The sequence below is a fragment of the Ranitomeya variabilis genome, chromosome 2 (assembly GCF_051348905.1).
Source record: "Ranitomeya variabilis isolate aRanVar5 chromosome 2, aRanVar5.hap1, whole genome shotgun sequence".
In the NCBI taxonomy this organism is placed as follows: Eukaryota; Metazoa; Chordata; class Amphibia; order Anura; family Dendrobatidae; genus Ranitomeya; species Ranitomeya variabilis.
The window spans coordinates 1,082,279,578-1,082,300,103 of NC_135233.1; positions in this window are offsets into that span (position 1 = coordinate 1,082,279,578).

The window sequence follows — 20,526 nt, forward strand, 5'->3', positions numbered from 1 at the left end:
AGACTTCGTTTTCTTACAATTGATGTGTCTGACACAATATAACACTAGTAAGCCAAACTAAACAAGTGAGACTTATTAGAGCAAACATTCAGGAGCCGCACAAAATGTGAAGCGCAGAACCGTGCAGAGCACAGGATTATCTGAAGGGAACATCTCATGAATCTTCTAATAGCAGTGTCCAAGAATAAAACAATGCCCACTTGTAGGGATAGAGAAGAGATAGATAGGTTTGGTTGACAAGATTAAAGAGGATTATAGGATGCTAAAAAAAACTTAAAGGGAAATTACACATTTTGAAAAAATTATGCAAGGAACTATATTGGTCTCAATATTTAACTTATAGCACCCAAATTTCCTAGGAATTCACTCAGTAGTTCACTAACCATTTCATTGACCCAACTCAGCAAGTAGTAGTCTGGCCAAGTTGGGTCACCGGTGTGACCAGTGATTGAATAAGTGGAGTCCTAGATGCCACCGGTATGTCAAGGACAAGACTAAGAAGAAAGGAAAAGGTAAACATAGAAAAGGTAACTTTAGAGGATTAGTAAGGGTTAATAAGGAAAAACCATTTAAATGACAAATATAATACAACGTTTTACATATATGTAGTCCTATCTGAGCAGAGGCAGTCATTCCCTGGGAGTGAAAACACTTATTAGCCACTTAAGACATCAGTAACATAAATGGCACCTGGAAGGTGGAGGGTACGGTTACAGATTTTGCATTGGCTCAAGGGCATTGAGCTTCACCGTTGTTTTACAATTATTAGCACTAAGCAAGAAAGTCGGAGATACAAGCTAAGTACACAGATACTGCATTGATACACTTGTGGTTAGGTTAGGGAATGCTACATCTGGATTAGAAAACCAAAGAATGTCTGTGTATAGTAAAGGGTCTATATACTGTATATATACAGCTCTGCCAAAAATTAAGAGACCACTGTAAAATGTTCAGTTTGTCTGATTTTTCTCTTTATAGGGATATTTTTTTTTTTTTTTTTTTTTTTTTTTTTATGTGTTTTAAGTGTTTTTATTGAATTTTACATTTAAACAGGGATAGGAATGGTCATAGGAAAGGAGGAAAGGGAAGGTATGGGATACACAAGGGAAACAGTAAAAATAGAGAACCCTTGTACAATTTCTGAAAAATGATAATAAACTTAATACATAAAGAGGAAAAAAATAAATAAAATACAATAAAATTCAACATAAAATTTAGGTACACAGCAAAGACTTGCCATACCTATTGCAAGGAGCTCAATGGAGAGATACCGAACACAACGCACCTCAACACACCCGCTCAATGTGAAACTTATTATTCCAAATTTTCCACTTTTTGGTATATTTATGAATATTGTTGTTAGCCACCGCGAATCTCCACTCTAAGTCACTATGCTGTCTTATCCTATCAAGGATATCCGAGAATTTGGGAACATCAGTTTTTTTCCACCAATAAGCTAGAGTCACCTTAACCACCAGGAGGACATGTATAATGACATACCTAACTGAACTATCGAGTGTTTCCATGTCCAGTGATAAGAGTGCTATCCCTGGAGTGATCCGAAAATCACTAGATAAATGATTAATATGTTGCGACTAGGGTTGAGCGACTTTCATTTTTTTAAGATCGAGTAGGGTTTTGGGAAACCCGATTTTGTCCAGAGTCGAGTCGAGTGCAGTCGGCCGATTATCGCTAAAAGTCGGGGATCGACCGAAACACGAAACCCAATGCAAGTCAATGGGGAAGCATAGTCGGCAGTGAGTGGAGGCCAGGAAAACACCTACAGTGCCCATTTTAATGCCAAAAACATCCATTCTTGTTTCTGAAGCTTGCCAATCTTAATTAACTGTATAATAATAGTTGGGCATAGGGAATTGGGGGAAAGTTGTGGGGGGAGTAGGGCTGGCTCAAGTTTTTCGTGGGCCCAGGAAATGCGGACTACGTCACGGCGGTGTTGCAGGGAAAGGTAAGTATTTAAAAGTTGCAAGTGCTGTGATCCTGAGCAAGCAGGGGGGGGGCCCACTCGTTCGCATTGCCACTGGCACAGGGCCCCTCAAAGTACGGCGGTGTGTTTGCATGGCGGGGGCGCCTCCCACCAGCAGCGACACTTTTGCGTACTCTGAGGGGCCCTGTGCCAGTGACGTCGCCAACGAGTATGCCCCCCCACCTGATGAAGGAACCTGCACTTTCATCTGCACCTTCCTCTTTGTCCCTGTGTAAGGTGGTATAACATGCGGGAAGGGGAACCTTACTTTCAGCAGGGACAGATTCTGGCTGTGTAGAGTACAAGGGGAATGTAGTGGTCTAGGTCAATGTACCAGCAGACTCATTTAGCAGTGGCTGGGCAATGGGCAGGATGAGGAGGAAACAGATATAGGGCCAAAGAATAAAGTAGGCTACATGCAGTTCAAAATTGGTAACAGGACTAAACAGGCGGCATTGCTTTGTTCAGTGGAGTAGCAAACCCAAGAGCAGCAGACACTGTTTCAAGGGCCTAACCACACTAGTAGGCCAAATGCAGTTTAATATCTGATAGTATAGGGCGAAAGCCAGAATGTGGAAGCTCAGCTTTGTTCAGTTGAGGACAACACCAGGGAGGGGCAGACACCTTTAGTAGGCCGGAAAAGCCTATTGCATTTTTTAAAATGGTAATTTGGAGCAGAAGGTTGAAGCTCAGCTTTATTTACTTGAGGGCAACACCAGGGAGGGGCAGAAGCCGTTAGTAGGCCCTAACCACCATTTTTTTTTTTTAAACCACATAATGAGAGCCGGAAGGTTGAAGCTCAGCTTTATTTAGTTGAGGACAACACCAGGGAGGGGCACACAGACAGACACCTTTAGTAGGCCTGAAAAGCCTATTGCATTTTTCAAAATGGTAATTTGGAGCAGAAGGTTGAAGCTCAGCTTTATTTAGTTGAGGGCAACACCAGGGAGGGGCAGAAGCCGTTAGTAGGCCCTAACCACCATTTTTTTTTTAAAACCACATAATGAGAGCCGGAAGGTTGAAGCTCAGCTTTGTTCAGTTGAGGACAACACCAGGGAGGGGCAGACACCTTTAGTAGGCCGGAAAAGCCTATTGCATTTTTTAAAATGGTAATTTGGAGCAGAAGGTTGAAGCTCAGCTTTATTTAGTTGAGGGCAACACCAGGGAGGGGCAGAAGCCGTTAGTAGGCCCTAACCACCATTTTTTTTTTTTAAACCACATAATGAGAGCCGGAAGGTTGAAGCTCAGCTTTATTTAGTTGAGGACAACACCAGGGAGGGGCACACAGACAGACACCTTTAGTAGGCCTGAAAAGCCTATTGCATTTTTTAAAATGGTAATTTGGAGCAGAAGGTTGAAGCTCAGCTTTATTTAGTTGAGGGCAACACCAGGGAGGGGCAGAAGCCGTTAGTAGGCCCTAACCACCATTTTTTTTTTTAAAACCACATAATGAGAGCCGGAAGGTTGAAGCTCAGCTTTATTTAGTTGAGGACAACACCAGGGAGGGGCACACAGACAGACACCTTTAGTAGGCCTGAAAAGCCTATTGCATTTTTTAAAATGGTAATTTGGAGCAGAAGGTTGAAGCTCAGCTTTATTTACTTGAGGGCAACACCAGGGAGGGGCAGAAGCCGTTAGTAGGCCCTAACCACCATTTTTTTTTTTTAAACCACATAATGAGAGCCGGAAGGTTGAAGCTCAGCTTTATTTAGTTGAGGACAACACCAGGGAGGGGCACACAGACAGACACCTTTAGTAGGCCTGAAAAGCCTATTGCATTTTTCAAAATGGTAATTTGGAGCAGAAGGTTGAAGCTCAGCTTTATTTAGTTGAGGGCAACACCAGGGAGGGGCAGAAGCCGTTAGTAGGCCCTAACCACCATTTTTTTTTTAAAACCACATAATGAGAGCCGGAAGGTTGAAGCTCAGCTTTGTTCAGTTGAGGACAACACCAGGGAGGGGCAGACACCTTTAGTAGGCCGGAAAAGCCTATTGCATTTTTTAAAATGGTAATTTGGAGCAGAAGGTTGAAGCTCAGCTTTATTTAGTTGAGGGCAACACCAGGGAGGGGCAGAAGCCGTTAGTAGGCCCTAACCACCATTTTTTTTTTAAAACCACATAATGAGAGCCGGAAGGTTGAAGCTCAGCTTTATTTAGTTGAGGACAACACCAGGGAGGGGCAGAAGCCGTTAGTAGGCCCTAACCACCATTTTTTTTTTTAAAACCACATAATGAGAGCCGGAAGGTTGAAGCTCAGCTTTATTTAGTTGAGGACAACACCAGGGAGGGGCAGAAGCCGTTAGTAGGCCCTAACCACCATTTTTTTTTTTAAAACCACATAATGAGAGCCGGAAGGTTGAAGCTCAGCTTTATTTAGTTGAGGACAACACCAGGGAGGGGCACACAGACAGACACCTTTAGTAGGCCTGAAAAGCCTATTGCATTTTTTAAAATGGTAATTTGGAGCAGAAGGTTGAAGCTCAGCTTTATTTAGTTGAGGGCAACACCAGGGAGGGGCAGAAGCCGTTAGTAGGCCCTAACCACCATTTTTTTTTTTTAAACCACATAATGAGAGCCGGAAGGTTGAAGCTCAGCTTTATTTAGTTGAGGACAACACCAGGGAGGGGCACACAGACAGACACCTTTAGTAGGCCTGAAAAGCCTATTGCATTTTTTAAAATGGTAATTTGGAGCAGAAGGTTGAAGCTCAGCTTTATTTACTTGAGGGCAACACCAGGGAGGGGCAGAAGCCGTTAGTAGGCCCTAACCACCATTTTTTTTTTTAAAACCACATAATGAGAGCCGGAAGGTTGAAGCTCAGCTTTATTTAGTTGAGGACAACACCAGGGAGGGGCACACAGACAGACACCTTTTGTAGGCCTGAAAAGCCTATTGCATTTTTCAAAATGGTAATTTGGAGCAGAAGGTTGAAGCTCAGCTTTATTTAGTTGAGGGCAACACCAGGGAGGGGCAGAAGCCGTTAGTAGGCCCTAACCACCATTTTTTTTTTAAAACCACATAATGAGAGCCGGAAGGTTGAAGCTCAGCTTTATTTAGTTGAGGACAACACCAGGGAGGGGCAGAAGCCGTTAGTAGGCCCTAACCACCATTTTTTTTTTTAAAACCACATAATGAGAGCCGGAAGGTTGAAGCTCAGCTTTATTTAGTTGAGGACAACACCAGGGAGGGGCAGAAGCCGTTAGTAGGCCCTAACCACCATTTTTTTTTTTAAAACCACATAATGAGAGCCGGAAGGTTGAAGCTCAGCTTTATTTAGTTGAGGACAACACCAGGGAGGGGCACACAGACAGACACCTTTAGTAGGCCTGAAAAGCCTATTGCATTTTTTAAAATGGTAATTTGGAGCAGAAGGTTGAAGCTCAGCTTTATTTAGTTGAGGGCAACACCAGGGAGGGGCAGAAGCCGTTAGTAGGCCCTAACCACCATTTTTTTTTTTTAAACCACATAATGAGAGCCGGAAGGTTGAAGCTCAGCTTTATTTAGTTGAGGGCAACACCAGGGAGGGGCAGAAGCCGTTAGTAGGCCCTAACCAAAGTTGAAGGCCAAATGCAGTTTAATTTCTGATACTATAGGCCGAAAGCCAGAAGGTGGAAGTTCCGATTTAGACAGTGGAGGACAATTTGAATTAGGGACTGCAGACAGACTTAGTAGGCTGTCCCCTGTGGACCATGCATCCACCACATTAACCCATTGCGCCGTAATGGACACGTAATCTTCCGTGGCCATGCCTACAGGTCCATGCGTCTGTTGTCAGGTGCACCTTTGTACTCACAGATTGCCAGAGTGCATGGACAATGCGGTCTTCTACATGCTGGTGGAGGGTTGGGATGGCTTTTCTCGCAAAAGAAGTGTCGACTGGTTAGCTTGTAGCGTGGTACAGCGTAGTCCATCATGGCCTTATTAATAGTAAATAAAATATATAACTAGGCTCTATGAACTTTTAAATAGGTTCCAGGGGTACACGGGCAGCATTGGTGTGGTCAGTGGAGGAGTATTGCAAGTAGGGGCTGCAGACAGGCTATCAAAGGCCTAAAATAACAAACAGTAGGCAGTCATGGCAGTTTTACATCGGTTACATGGATACACAGGCAGGCACTCCAGGCAGCATTGTGGTCAGTGGAGGAGTATTGCAAGTAGGGGCCGCAGACAGGCTATCAAAGGCCTAAAATAACAAACAATAGGCTCATGGCAGTTTTACAGCGGTTACATGGATACACGGGCAGGCAGCTTGGTGGTCAGTGGAGGAGTATTTAAAGTAGGGACCGCAGACAGGCTTCAAAGGCCTAACATAAGAAAATGGGCTGGCTGTAGGCACTTTATAATTGGTTCCAGGGGTACACGGGCAGCAGTGGTCTGGTCAGTGGAGGAGTATTTAAAGTAGGGACCGCAGACAGGCTATCAAAGGCCTAACATAACAAACAATAGGCTCATGGCAGTTTCACAGCGGTTACATGGATACACGGGCAGGCAGCTTGGTGGTCAGTGGAGGAGTATTGCAAGTAGGGGCTGCAGACAGGCTATCAAAGGCCTAAAATAACAAACAGTAGGCAGTCATGGCAGTTTTACATCGGTTACATGGATACACAGGCAGGCACTCCAGGCAGCATTGTGGTCAGTGGAGGAGTATTGCAAGTAGGGGCCGCAGACAGGCTATCAAAGGCCTAAAATAACAAACAATAGGCTCATGGCAGTTTTACAGCGGTTACATGGATACACGGGCAGGCAGCTTGGTGGTCAGTGGAGGAGTATTTAAAGTAGGGACCGCAGACAGGCTTCAAAGGCCTAACATAAGAAAATGGGCTGGCTGTAGGCACTTTATAATTGGTTCCAGGGGTACACGGGCAGCAGTGGTCTGGTCAGTGGAGGAGTATTTAAAGTAGGGACCGCAGACAGGCTATCAAAGGCCTAACATAACAAACAATAGGCTCATGGCAGTTTCACAGCGGTTACATGGATACACGGGCAGGCAGCTTGGTGGTCAGTGGAGGAGTATTGCAAGTAGGGGCCGCAGACAGGCTATCAAAGGCCTAAAATAACAAACAATAGGCTCATGGCAGTTTTACAGCGGTTACATGGATACACAGGCAGCTTGGTGGTGAGTGGAGGAGTAGTGCAAGGAGTGTCTGTCCCAGTACTCCCAAAATATAAATAGATGTTAATGTCTCGCAAAACAACCAAAACAAAAAAAAAAGGTGGCATACTTAGGTACAGGGGTGGGCTCATCTACTGAGTTTCTGACATAGTAATTTGGCAGTAACTATTTAATGGTGCCAATATAGGACACAGACACAGACTACTTTAAGTTGCATCATAGATGTCTACAAATTTGTATTGTCAGTGCCAGACATTGAATGATGTCAGCGAATAGACTAAAGATTGGTGGAGCTGTGCGACATAATTTTGCACGTGGTAGAGCACATTTTGAGCTGGGGTAGGGGGGAACTCTCTTGAGGCCGGCGGGACCGCCCCAGGGCCCCTCATGTTACAACGGTGTGTCTGACGTTGGGTGCGCACCACCACCGCCAGAGACACTACATTGTACTATGAGGGACCCAGTAGCAATGCCGTCAACCAAAAGCGAGCACACCCACCTCTTCAGACAAACAGCAGTCTCACGGGTGCTTGCGCCAAGTCGCGATACCACGGCCCCGTGTGGGGAGTTTTGCCATTTAGGGAGGTGTAAACATGTCGTATGCTGTACAATCAGCTGCAGCAAATTAGACATTAGAAAAGTAATTCACAGGCAAGAGCTTTTCATAGGAAAGCTAGGTGTCGGCCGGGCAAGGTGGGGCAAAAGATTTCGAAATCCAGTTGTGGTTCATTTTAATGAATGTTAGATCGTCAACATTTTGGGTAGCCAGACGAGTCCTTTTTTCGGTTAATATTGAACCTGCAGCACTGAATACTCTTTCTGATAGGACACTTGCTGCCGGGCAAGCAAGCTCCTGCAATGCATATTCTGCCAATTCTGGCCAGGTGTCTAATTTGGAGGCCCAGTAATCAAATGGGAATGACGGTTGAGGGAGAACATCGATAAGGGATGAAAAATAGTTAGTAACCATACTGGACAAATGTTGTCTCCTGTCACTTTCAATTGATGCAGCAGTACCTGTCCTGTCTGCGGTCATAGCAAAATCACTCCACAACCTGGTCAGAAAACCCCTCTGTCCAATGCCACTTCTGATGTGTGCACCCCTAACACTCCTAGTCTGCTGCCCCCTGGAGCTCGTGTGAGAACGATCACGTGCGCTGTGTGCTGGGAATGCCTGAAGCAAACGGTCAACAAGAGTTGATTGTTTGGTTGCTAATATTAGTTCCAAGTTCTCATGTGGCATAATATTTTGCAATTTGCCTTTATAGCGTGGATCAAGGAGGCAGGCCAACCAGTAATCGTCATCGTTCATCATTTTCGTAATGCGTGTGTCCCTTTTTAGGATACGTAAGGCATAATCCGCCATGTGGGCCAAAGTTCCAGTTGTCAAATCTCCGGTTGTGATTGGTTGAGGGGCAGTTGCAGGCAAATCTACGTCACTTGTGTCCCTCAAAAAACCAGAACCCGGCCGTGACACGCAACCAAATTCCTGTGCCCCCGGGAAAGGTTCGGCATTAAAAATATACTCATCCCCATCATCCTCCTCGTCCTCCACCTCCTCTTCGCCCGCTACCTCGTCCTGTACACTGCCCTGACCAGACAATGGCTGACTGTCATCAAGGCTTTCCTCTTCCTCTGGTGCAGACGCCTGCTCCTTTATGTGCGTCAAACTTTGCATCAGCAGACGCATTAGGGGGATGCTCATGCTTATTACGGCGTTGTCTGCACTAACCAGCCGTGTGCATTCCTCAAAGCACTGAAGGACTTGACACATGTCTTGTATCTTAGACCACTGCACACCTGACAACTCCATGTCTGCCATCCTACTGCCTGCCCGTGTATCCTCCCACAAATAAATAACAGCACGCCTCTGTTCGCACAGTCTCTGAAGCATGTGCAGTGTTGAGTTCCACCTTGTTGCAACGTCTATGATTAGGCGATGCTGGGGAAGGTTCAAAGACCGCTGATAGGTCTGCATACGGCTGGCGTGTACAGGCGAACGTCGGATATGTGAGCAAAGTGCACGCACTTTGAGGAGCAGGTCGGAGAACCCAGGATAAGTTTTCAATAAGCACTGCACCACCAGGTTTAAGGTGTGAGCCAGGCAAGGAATGTGTTTCAGTTGGGAAAGGGAGATGGCAGCCATGAAATTCCTTCCGTTATCACTCACTACCTTGCCTGCCTCAAGATCTACTGTGCCCAGCCACGACTGCGTTTCTTGTTGCAAGAACTCGGACAGAACTTCCGCGGTGTGTCTATTGTCGCCCAAGCACTTCATAGCCAATACAGCCTGCTGACGCTTGGCAGTAGCTGGCCCATAATGGGACAACTGGTGTGCAACAGTGTCATCTGCCGATGGAGTGGTTGGCAGACTGCGTTCTGTGGAAGAGCTGTAGCTTCTGCAGGAGGACGAGGAGGAGGAGGAGGAGGGGGTGCGAACGCCTACAGCCAACTGTTTCCTAGACCGTGGGCTAGGCACAACTGTCCCTAAATTGATGTCGCCTGTGGACCCTGCATCCACCACATTCACCCAGTGTGCCGTGATGGACACATAACGTCCCTGGCCATGCCTACTGGTCCATGCATCTGTAGTCAGGTGCACCTTTGTACTCACAGATTGCCTGAGTGCATGGACGATGCGCTGTTTAACATGCTGGTGCAGGGCTGGGATGGCTTTTCTGGAAAAAAAGTGTCGACTGGGTAGCTCGTATCGTGGTTCAGCGTACTCCATCAGGGCTTTGAAAGCTTCGCTTTCAACTAACCGGTAGGGCATCATCTCTAACGAGATTAGTCTAGCTATGTGGGCGTTAAAACCCTGTGTACGCGGATGCGAGGATAAGTACTTCCTTTTTCTAACCAGAGTCTCATGTAGGGTGAGCTGGACTGGAGAGCTGGAGATCGTGGAACTTTCGGGTGTGCCGGTGTACATGGCAGACTGAGAGACGGTTGGAGACGGTATTGTTTCCGCCGGTGCCCTAGATGCAATATTTCCTCCTACAAAACTGGTGATTCCCTGACCCTGACTGCTTTTGGCTGGCAAAGAAACCTGCACAGATACTGCCTGTGGTGCGGAAAATGGTGGCCTTACAGTGACGGAAGGGATGTTGCGTTGCTGACTAGCTTCATTGGCCGAGGGTGCTACAACCTTGAGGGACGTTTGGTAGTTAGTCCAGGCTTGAAAATGCATGGTGGTTAAGTGTCTATGCATGCAACTAGTATTTAGACTTTTCAGATTCTGACCTCTGCTTAAGCTAGTTGAACATTTTTGACAGATGACTTTGCGCTGATCAGTTGGATGTTGTTTAAAAAAATGCCAGACTGCACTCTTCCTAGACTCGGATCCCTTTTCAGGGATTGCAGACTGAGCTTTAACCGGATGGCAACGCTGTGCTCCAACAGGTTTTGGCTTTGACACGCGTTTTGGGCCAGATACGGGCCCGGCAGATGTAACCTGTTGCGATGTTGATGCCTGCTGCGGCCCCTCCTCCACCTCCGCTTCTGAACTACTGCCGCCTGCACCCTGTTCCCCCAATGGCTGCCAATCGGGGTCAATAACTGGGTCATCTATTACCTCCTCTTCGAGCTCGTGTGCAACTTCGTCTGTGTCACTGTGTCGGTCGGTGGTATAGCGTTCGTGGCGGGGCAACATAGTCTCATCAGGGTCTGATTGTGGATCTGTACCCTGAGAGGGCAATGTGGTGGTCTGAGTCAAAGGAGCAGCATAGTACTCTGGCTGTGGCTGTGCATCAGTGCACTCCATGTCAGAATATACTTGTAATGGGCATGGCCTGTTAAATGTTTCACTTTCTAAGCCAGGGACGGTATGTGTAAAGAGCTCCATGGAGTGACCCGTTGTGTCGCCTGCTGCATCCTTCTCTCTTGTTGTAGTTTTTGCTGAGGAGGACAAGGAAGCGACTTGTCCCTGACCGTGAACATCCACAAGCGACGCGCTGCTTTTACATTTACCAGTTTCGGAAGAGGAGGCAAAAGAGCTAGAGGCTGAGTCTGCAATGTAAGCCAAAACTTGCTGTTGCTGCTCCGCCTTTAAAAGCGGTTTTCCTACTCCCAGAAAAGAGAGCGTTCGAGGCCTTGTGTAGCCTGACGACGAAACTGGCTCCACAGCTCCAGACTTAGGTGGAATATTTTTATCCCCACGACCACCTGATGCTCCTCTACCACTACCATCATTACCAGCTGACAATGAACGCCCACGACGACCTCTTGCACCAGACTTCCTCATTGTTTTAAAATCTTAACCAAAGTAACTTTATTTGTTGCTGTCAAACAACTTACACGGTGAGCTATAACTTCAGTATGATTTCAATATCCCTTAACAGGTTGGTGAGACCACAAGGAAAATCAGGCACAATGTTACACACTCTGTTTTCTGTGGCACAAAATCACAGAGATGACACACACGCAGGACTGTCACTCAAGCACTAATGTCAATATTAATCTCCCACCTAATTTATTTTTTTTTTTTTCTCAGGGAGACTTTAGAAACCAAATAATATTAAAAAAAAAAAAAAAAAAGGCTTTCTATGGCCCACAATTAGAGAGAGAGAGGTGGCACACCCAGGAGTCAAGACTGGCACACAAGCTGAGAGGGCAATATTACTCTCCCACTGTTTTTTTATGTATTTTTTGTTTTTTCAGGGAGACTTTAGAAACCCAATAATATTTTAAAAAAAAAATAAATAGGCTTTCTATGGCCCACTGAATGAGAGGGAGAGAGGTGGCACACCCAGGAGTCAAGACTGGCACACAAGCTGAAAGGGCAATATTACTCTCCCACTGTTTTTTTAGGTTTTTTTTTTTTTTTCAGGGAGACTTTAGAAACCCAATAATATTTTAAAAAAAAAATAAATAGGCTTTCTATGGCCCACTGAATGAAAGGGAGAGAGGTGGCACACCCAGGAGTCAAGACTGGCACACAAGCTGAAAGGGCAATATTACTCTCCCACTGTTTTTTTATGTATTTTTTGTTTTTTCAGGGAGACTTTAGAAACCCAATAATATTTAAAAAAAAAAATAAATAGGCTTTCTATGGCCCACTGAATGAGAGGGAGAGAGGTGGCACACCCAGGAGTCAAGACTGGCACACAAGCTGAAAGGGCAATATTACTCTCCCACTGTTTTTTTAGGTTTTTTTTTTTTTTTCAGGGAGACTTTAGAAACCAAATAATATAAAAAAAAAAAAAAAAATAGGCTTGCTATAGCCCACTGAATGAGAGATAGCACACACAGCAGTGGCACACAAGCCCTGACTGAGGCCAATATTTTTCTCCCACTGATTGATGTAGTGTTTTTGTGTTGAGGTAGAATTTAGAACACAAATCACGGAAAAAATAAATAGGCTTTCTATGGCCCACTGAATGAAAGGGAGAGAGGTGGCACACCCAGGAGTCAAGACTGGCACACAAGCTGAAAGGGCAATATTACTCTCCCACTGTTTTTTTATGTATTTTTTGTTTTTTCAGGGAGACTTTAGAAACCCAATAATATTTAAAAAAAAAAATAAATAGGCTTTCTATGGCCCACTGAATGAGAGGGAGAGAGGTGGCACACCCAGGAGTCAAGACTGGCACACAAGCTGAAAGGGCAATATTACTCTCCCACTGTTTTTTTAGGTTTTTTTTTTTTTTTCAGGGAGACTTTAGAAACCAAATAATATAAAAAAAAAAAAAAAAATAGGCTTGCTATAGCCCACTGAATGAGAGATAGCACACACAGCAGTGGCACACAAGCCCTGACTGAGGCCAATATTTTTCTCCCACTGATTGATGTAGTGTTTTTGTGTTGAGGTAGAATTTAGAACACAAATCACGGAAAAAATAAATAGGCTTTCTATGGCCCACTGAATGAAAGGGAGAGAGGTGGCACACCCAGGAGTCAAGACTGGCACACAAGCTGAAAGGGCAATATTACTCTCCCACTGTTTTTTTATGTATTTTTTGTTTTTTCAGGGAGACTTTAGAAACCCAATAATATTTAAAAAAAAAAATAAATAGGCTTTCTATGGCCCACTGAATGAGAGGGAGAGAGGTGGCACACCCAGGAGTCAAGACTGGCACACAAGCTGAAAGGGCAATATTACTCTCCCACTGTTTTTTTAGGTTTTTTTTTTTTTTCAGGGAGACTTTAGAAACCAAATAATATTAAAAAAAAAAAAAAAAAATAGGCTTGCTATAGCCCACTGAATGAGAGATAGCACACACAGCAGTGGCACACAAGCCCTGACTGAGGCCAATATTTTTCTCCCACTGATTGATGTAGTGTTTTTGTGTTGAGGTAGATTTTAGAACACAAATCACGGAAAAAATAAATAGGCTTTCTATGGCCCACTCAGTGAGAGATGGCACACACAGGGATGGCACTGTAGCAGAAATGCCAATCTTAATCTCCCACAAAAAAAAAAAAAAAAAAAAAAAAAAACTGTCCTACAATTACTATCTCCCTGCAGTAATGTAAGCCAGGTATGGCAGGCAGCAATAGGAGTGGACTGATGCACAAATTAAATAAAAAGTGTGGACAAACAAAAAAGATAGCTGTGCAGAAAGGAAGGAACAAGAGGATATGTGCTTTGAAAAAAGCAGTTGGTTTCCACAGTGGCGTACACACAGCAATACAGCTATCACGGAGCCTTCTAGGGCAGCCCAATGAGCTACAGCGCTGAGGGGAAAAAAAAAAAAAATAGCTTCCACAGTCCCTGCACACCGAAGGTGGTGTTGGACAGTGGAAATCGCTGCAGCACAAGCGGTTTGGTGGTTAGTGGACCCTGCCTAACGCTCTCCCTGCTTCTGACGAAGCGGCAGCAACCTCTCCCTAAGCTCAGATCAGCAGCAGTAAGATGGCGGTCGGCGGGAACGCCCCTTTATAGCCCCTGTGACGCCGCAGACAGCAAGCCAATCACTGCAATGCCCTTCTCTAAGATGGTGGGGACCAGGATCTATGTCATCACGCTGCCCACACTCTGCGTTCACCTTCATTGGCTGAGAAATGGCGCTTTTCGCGTCATTGAAACGCGACTTTGGCGCGAAAGTCGCGTACCGCATGGCCGACAAGCACAGGGGTCGGATCGGGTTTCATGAGACGCCGACTTAGCCAAAAGTCGGCGACTTTTGAAAATGATCGACCCGTTTCGCTCAACCCTAGTTGCGACACCTGAGACCATAGTCTCTTAATTTTCGGGCAGCTCCAAAACAAATGAAGAAGGTTCCCCTGTTGACCACAATCTCTCCAACACAAAGAAGAATGCTCCGAATTAATATGCGACAGTCGAACCGGAGTATAATACCATCTCGACAAAACTTTGAAGTAACATTCGTGAAGAGACATTGATATGTTAGATTTATACGTGCTTCTGATGGCATCGGTCAACTATACAACGCACTTTGCACAAGGAGAAGCTGTATGGGAGAGTGATGCGAAAGAAGCCCTTTCTGCAAGCACGCCACAAACAGAGTCGGCTGAGGTATGCAAAAGCGCATTTGGAGAAGCCAATTTCTTTTTGAAAGAAGGTCCTGTGGACTCATGAAACCAAGATTGAGTTGTTTGGTAATACAAAAAGGCATTATGCATGGTGGCAAAAAAACACAGTGCGTTGTATAGTTGACCGATGCACAGTGACACCATCTGCAGCAAGTTGATGCTGCAGATCTCTGGAGATGGTCTGAGGATTGTCCTTGACTGAACTCACCATTCTTCTTCTCTGCCTTTCTGATGTTTTTCTTGGCCTGCCACTTCTGGCCTTAACAAGAACTGTACCTGTGTTCTTCCATTTCCTTACTATGTTCCTCACAGTGGAAATTGACAGGTTAAACCTCTGAGACAGCTTTTTGTATCCTTCCCCTGAACAACTATGTTGAATAATCTTTGTTTTCAGATCATTTGACAGTTGTTTTGAGGAGCCCATGATGCCACTCTTCAGAGGAGATTCAAACAGGAGAAAAACTTGCAAGTGGCCACTTTAAGTAGCTTTTCTCATGATTGCATACACCTAGCTATGAAGTTCAAAGCTCAATGAGGTTACAAAACCAAAAAAAGTGCTTTAGTAAGTCAGTAAAAAGTAGGTAGGAGTATTTAAAACAAGAAAACGATAAGGGTGCCCATACTTATGCACCTGTCAAATTTTGTTTGAATGCAGATTGCACATTTTCTGTTAGTACAATAAACCTCATTTCAAGGCTGAAACATTACTGTGTCCAACAGTTATTAGATATATGAAACTGAAATAGCTGTTGCAAAAAAAAACAATTTTTATAAAACATTAAGCTTAAGATTAATAGGGGTGCCCAAACTTTTTCATATGACTGTATATGAGTTGGTTACTCTAGGTTCAGCACCTGTTCACACTTAGTCTATGTATGGATGTGACGGTCAGTTTTTTCAAATATATTATTTAGCCTTCTGACTGAGCACTCCGCCTCTTAGCCCAGGTGTTTTAATCGCAGCGGGTCCAGTACCCCTCCACAAAGAGAGAGAATATGAGTCTAGGAAGAGGTTTTCACAGGTACCCATTCACATGGAGACGTTTATTCTCAGCGAGGTAGGCAAGCGTAGGACCTGATATACGAGAGATGCCGTAAAGGGGCTATCAGGTACACATAAAATTGGCCATTTTTATGCGCTAAACGCTCTCATTTTTCATATTTCTAGTGCAGTATTGCAGTTCAGTTTTCATGTTTCAGGTTTGCATGTCTTAGCGCTGCAGTGTGCTGCCTTTTTTACTTGACTATATATGAGTTGGTTACTCTAGGTTCAGCACCTGTTCACACTTAGTCTATGTATGGATGTGACGGTCAGTTTTTTCAAATATATTATTTAGCCATAATTGCAATCTGCTGTTTTTTTTTTTGTTTGTTTTTTTTTCTCTCCTCTTAACCCCTGAATGGCTCAGATCTCTGCTGTTGAGAAATGGATATCCAGAGTTTAGCTTCTAATCTTAATACTCTTGCCTCTAAGGTTCAAAATATCCAAGACTATGTGATACATGCTCCTATGTCTGAACCCAAGATCCCTATACCTGAGTTCTTTTCTGGAGATAGATCTCGCTTTTTGAATTTTAAGCACAATTGTAAATTGTATCTTTCTCTGAGATCTCGTTCCGCTGGAGACCCCGCTCAGCAGGTTAAAATTGTTATTGCCTTGTTGCGGGGTGACCCCCAGAATTGGGCATTTGCATTGGCACCAGGGGATACTGCGCTGCTCAATGTGGATGCGTTTTTCTGGCACTGGGGTTGCTCTATGAGGAACCTAATTTGGAGATTCAGGCTGAAAAGGCCTTGCTAGCCCTCTCTCAAGGGCATGATGAAGCTGAAGTATATTGTCAAAAATTTCGAAAATGGTCTGTGCTTACTCAGTGGAATGAGTGCGCCCTGGCGGCGAATTTCAGAGAAGGTCTCTCTGACGCCGTTAAAGATGTCATGGTGGGGTTTCCTACGCCCACAGGTCTGAATGAATCCATGACTATGGCTATTCAGATTGATCGGCATTTGCGGGAGCGCAAACCTGTGCACCATTTGGCGGTGTCTTCTGAGCAGGCACCGGAGATTATGCAATGTGATAGAATTCTGTCCAGAAGTGAACGGCAGAATTATAGGCGTAAAAATGGGTTGTGCTTCTACTGTGGTGATTCTGCTCATGTTATATCAGCATGCTCTAAACGCACAAAAAAGGTTGATAAGTCTTTTGCATTTGGCACCTTACAGTATAAGTTTATTTTGTCTGTAACTTTGATCTGTTCATTATCAACTATTACTGTGGATGCCTATGTGGATTCTGGCGCTTCATTGAGTCTTATGGATTGGTCCTTTGCCAGACGTTGTGGGTTTAGCCTAGAGCCTTTGGAAGTTCCTATCCCTCTGAAGGGTATCGACTCCACACCTTTGGCTAGGAATAAACCACAGTTCTGGACACAAGTGACTATGTGTATGACTCCGGACCATCGGGAGGTGATTCGCTTCCTTGTGTTGCATAACTTGCATGATGTCTTAGTGCTTGGATTGCCATGGTTGCAAACTCATAATCCAGTCCTTGACTGGAAAACAATGTCTGTGTTAAGCTGGGGATGTCAGGGGGCTCATGGGGAAGTACCTTTGGTTTCCATTGCTTCATCTACTCCCTCTGAAATTCCAGCATTTTTGTCTGATTATGGTGATGTTTTTGAGGAGCCTAAACTTAGTTCTCTCCCCCCTCACCGGGATTGCGATTGTGCTATAGACTTGATTCCGGGCAGCAAGTTTCCCAAGGGTCGTTTGTTCAATCTATCTGTGCCTGAGCATGCTGCTATGCGAGAGTATATTAAGGAGTCCTTGGAAAAGGGACATATCCGTCCATCCTCATCCCCTTTAGGAGCAGGTTTTTTTTTCGTGGGTAAAAAAGATGGCTCCCTGAGGCCCTGTATTGATTATCGCCTGTTGAATAAGATTACAGTCAAATACCAGTATCCTTTGCCACTACTGACTGATTTATTTGCTCGTATTAAAGGGGCAAAGTGGTTCTCTAAGGTTGATCTTCGGGGTGCGTATAATTTGGTGCGGATCAAGCAGGGAGATGAGTGGAAAACTGCATTTAATACGCCCGAGTGCCATTTTGAGTATTTGGTAATGCCTTTTGGTCTTTCTAATGCTCCTTCAGTCTTTCAGTCCTTTATGCACGATATTTTCCGTAAATACCTGGATAAATTTATGATTGTGTATTTGGATGATATTTTGATTTTTTCGGATGACTGGGAGTCGCATGTTCAACAGGTTAGGAAGGTTTTTCAGGTTTTGCGGTCCAATTCTCTGTTTGTAAAGGGTTCAAAGTGTATCTTTGGGGTTCAGAAGATCTCCTTTTTGGGGTATATTTTTTCCCCTTCTTCTGTTGAGATGGATCCTGTCAAGGTTCGGGCTATTTGTGATTGGACGCAGCCTACTTCCCTGAAGAGTCTTCAGAAGTTCTTGGGCTTTGCTAATTTCTATCGTCGATTTATAACTGGGTTTTCAAGTGTTGCTAAACCTCTGACTGATTTGACTAAGAAGGGTGCTGATGTTGCCAATTGGTCCTCTGCAGCTGTGGAGGCCTTTCGGGAGCTTAAGCGCCGCTTTTCTTCTGCCCCTGTGTTGCGCCAGCCTGATGTTTCGCTCCCTTTTCAGGTTGAGGTTGATGCTTCCGAGATTGGAGCGGGGGCGGTTTTGTCGCAGAAAAGTCCCGATTGCTCAGTGATGAGACCATGTGCATTTTTCTCTCGAAAGTTTTCGCCCGCCGAGCGAAATTATGATGTCGGTAATCGGGAGCTCTTGGCTATGAAGTGGGCATTTGAGGAGTGGCGTCATTGGCTTGAGGGTGCTAGACATCAGGTGGTGGTCTTGACTGATCACAAGAATCTGATTTACCTTGAGTCCGCCAGGCGTCTGAATCCTAGACAGGCGCGCTGGTCATTGTTTTTCTCTCGGTTTAATTTTGTGGTTTCATACTTGCCGGGCTCGAAAAATGTGAAGGCAGATGCTCTTTCTAGGAGTTTTGAGCCTGACTCCTCTGGTGATTCTGAGCCTACGGGTATCCTTAAGGATGGAGTGATTTTGTCTGCTGTCTCCCCAGACTTGCGACGTGCTTTGCAGGAGTTTCAGACTGATAGGCCTGATCGTTGTCCGTCTGGGAGATTGTTTGTTCCAGATGAGTGGACCAGTAGAGTCATCTCAGAGGTTCATTCTTCTGTGTTGGCGGGCCACCCTGGAATTTTTGGTACCAGAGATTTGGTGGCCAGGTCCTTCTGGTGGCCTTCCCTGTCTCGGGATGTGCGTACCTTTGTACAGTCTTGTGATGTTTGTGCTCGGGCCAAGCCTTGCTGTTCTCGGGCTAGTGGATTGTTGTTGTCCTTGCCTATTCCGAAGAGGCCGTGGATGCACATCTCTATGGACTTTATCTCGGATCTCCCGGTTTCTCAGAAAATGTCCGTCATTTGGGTGGTGTGTGACCGTTTTTCTAAGATGGTTCATTTGGTACCCTTGCCCAAATTGCCTTCTTCATCGGAGTTGGTTCCTTTATTTTTTCAGAATGTGGTTCGCTTACATGGTATCCCGGAAAACATCGTGTCTGACAGAGGATCTCAATTTGTGTCTAGGTTCTGGCGAGCGTTCTGTGCCAGGATGGGCATTGATTTGTCTTTTTCATCTGCGTTCCATCCTCAGACTAATGGCCAGACGGAGCGAACTAATCAGACCTTGGAGACGTATTTGAGGTGTTTTGTGTCTGCTGATCAGGATGATTGGGTCGCCTTTTTGCCGTTGGCAGAGTTTGCCCTCAATAAGCGGGCCAGTTCTGCTACTCTGGTTTCTCCTTTCTTTTGCAATTCAGGGTTTCACCCTCGTTTTTTGTCTGGTCAGGTGGAGTCTTCGGATTGTCCTGGAGTGGATTCTGTGGTGGATAGACTGCACCGGATTTGGAGTCATGTGGTGGACAATTTGAAGTTGTCTCAGGAGAAGACTCAGCAGTTTGCTAATCGTCATCGTCGTGTGGGTCATCATCTCCGTGTTGGAGACTTGGTGTGGTTGTCTTCTCGTTTTGTCCCTATGAAGGTCTCTTCTCCTAAGTTCAAACCTCGGTTCATAGGTCGTTATAGGATTTTGGAGATTCTTAATCCTGTATCTTTTCGTTTGGACCTTCCAGCATCTTTCACCATTCATAATGTTTTCCATAGGTCGTTGTTGCGGAGGTACGAGGAACCGGTTGTTCCTTCTGTTGAGCCTCCTGCTCCTGTGCTGGTGGAGGGTGAATTGGAGTATGTTGTGGAGAAGATTTTGGACTCTCGTATTTCCAGACGGAGACTTCAATATCTGGTTAAATGGAAGGGATACGGTCAGGAGGATAATTCTTGGGTGACTGCCTCTGATGTTCATGCCTCTGATTTGGTTCGCGCCTTTCATAGGGCGCATCCAGATCGCCCTGGTGGTTCTCATGAGGGTTCGGTGCCCCCTCCTTAACCCCTTCCTGACATCAGACGTACTATCCCGTCGAGGTGGGGTGGGCCCGTATGACCGCCGACGGGATAGTACGTCATCACCGATCAGCGGCGCTCACGGGGGGAGCGCGGCCGATCGCGGCCGGGTGTCAGCTGCATATCGCAGCTGACATCCGGCACTATGTGCCAGGAGCGGTCACGGACCGCCCCCGGCACATTAACCCCCGGCACACCGCGATCAAACATGATCGCAGTGTACCGGCGGTATAGGGAAGCATCGCGCAGGGAGGGGGCTCCCTGCGGGCTTCCCTGAGACCCCCGGAGCAACGCGATGTGATCGCGTTGCTCAGAGGGTCTCTTACCTCCTTCCTGGCTGCAGGTCCCGGATCCAAGATGGCCGCGGCATCCGGGTCCTGCAGGGAAGGAGGTGGCTTACCGAGTGTCTGCTCAGAGCAGACACTTGGTAAGCCTGCAGCCCTGCACAGCA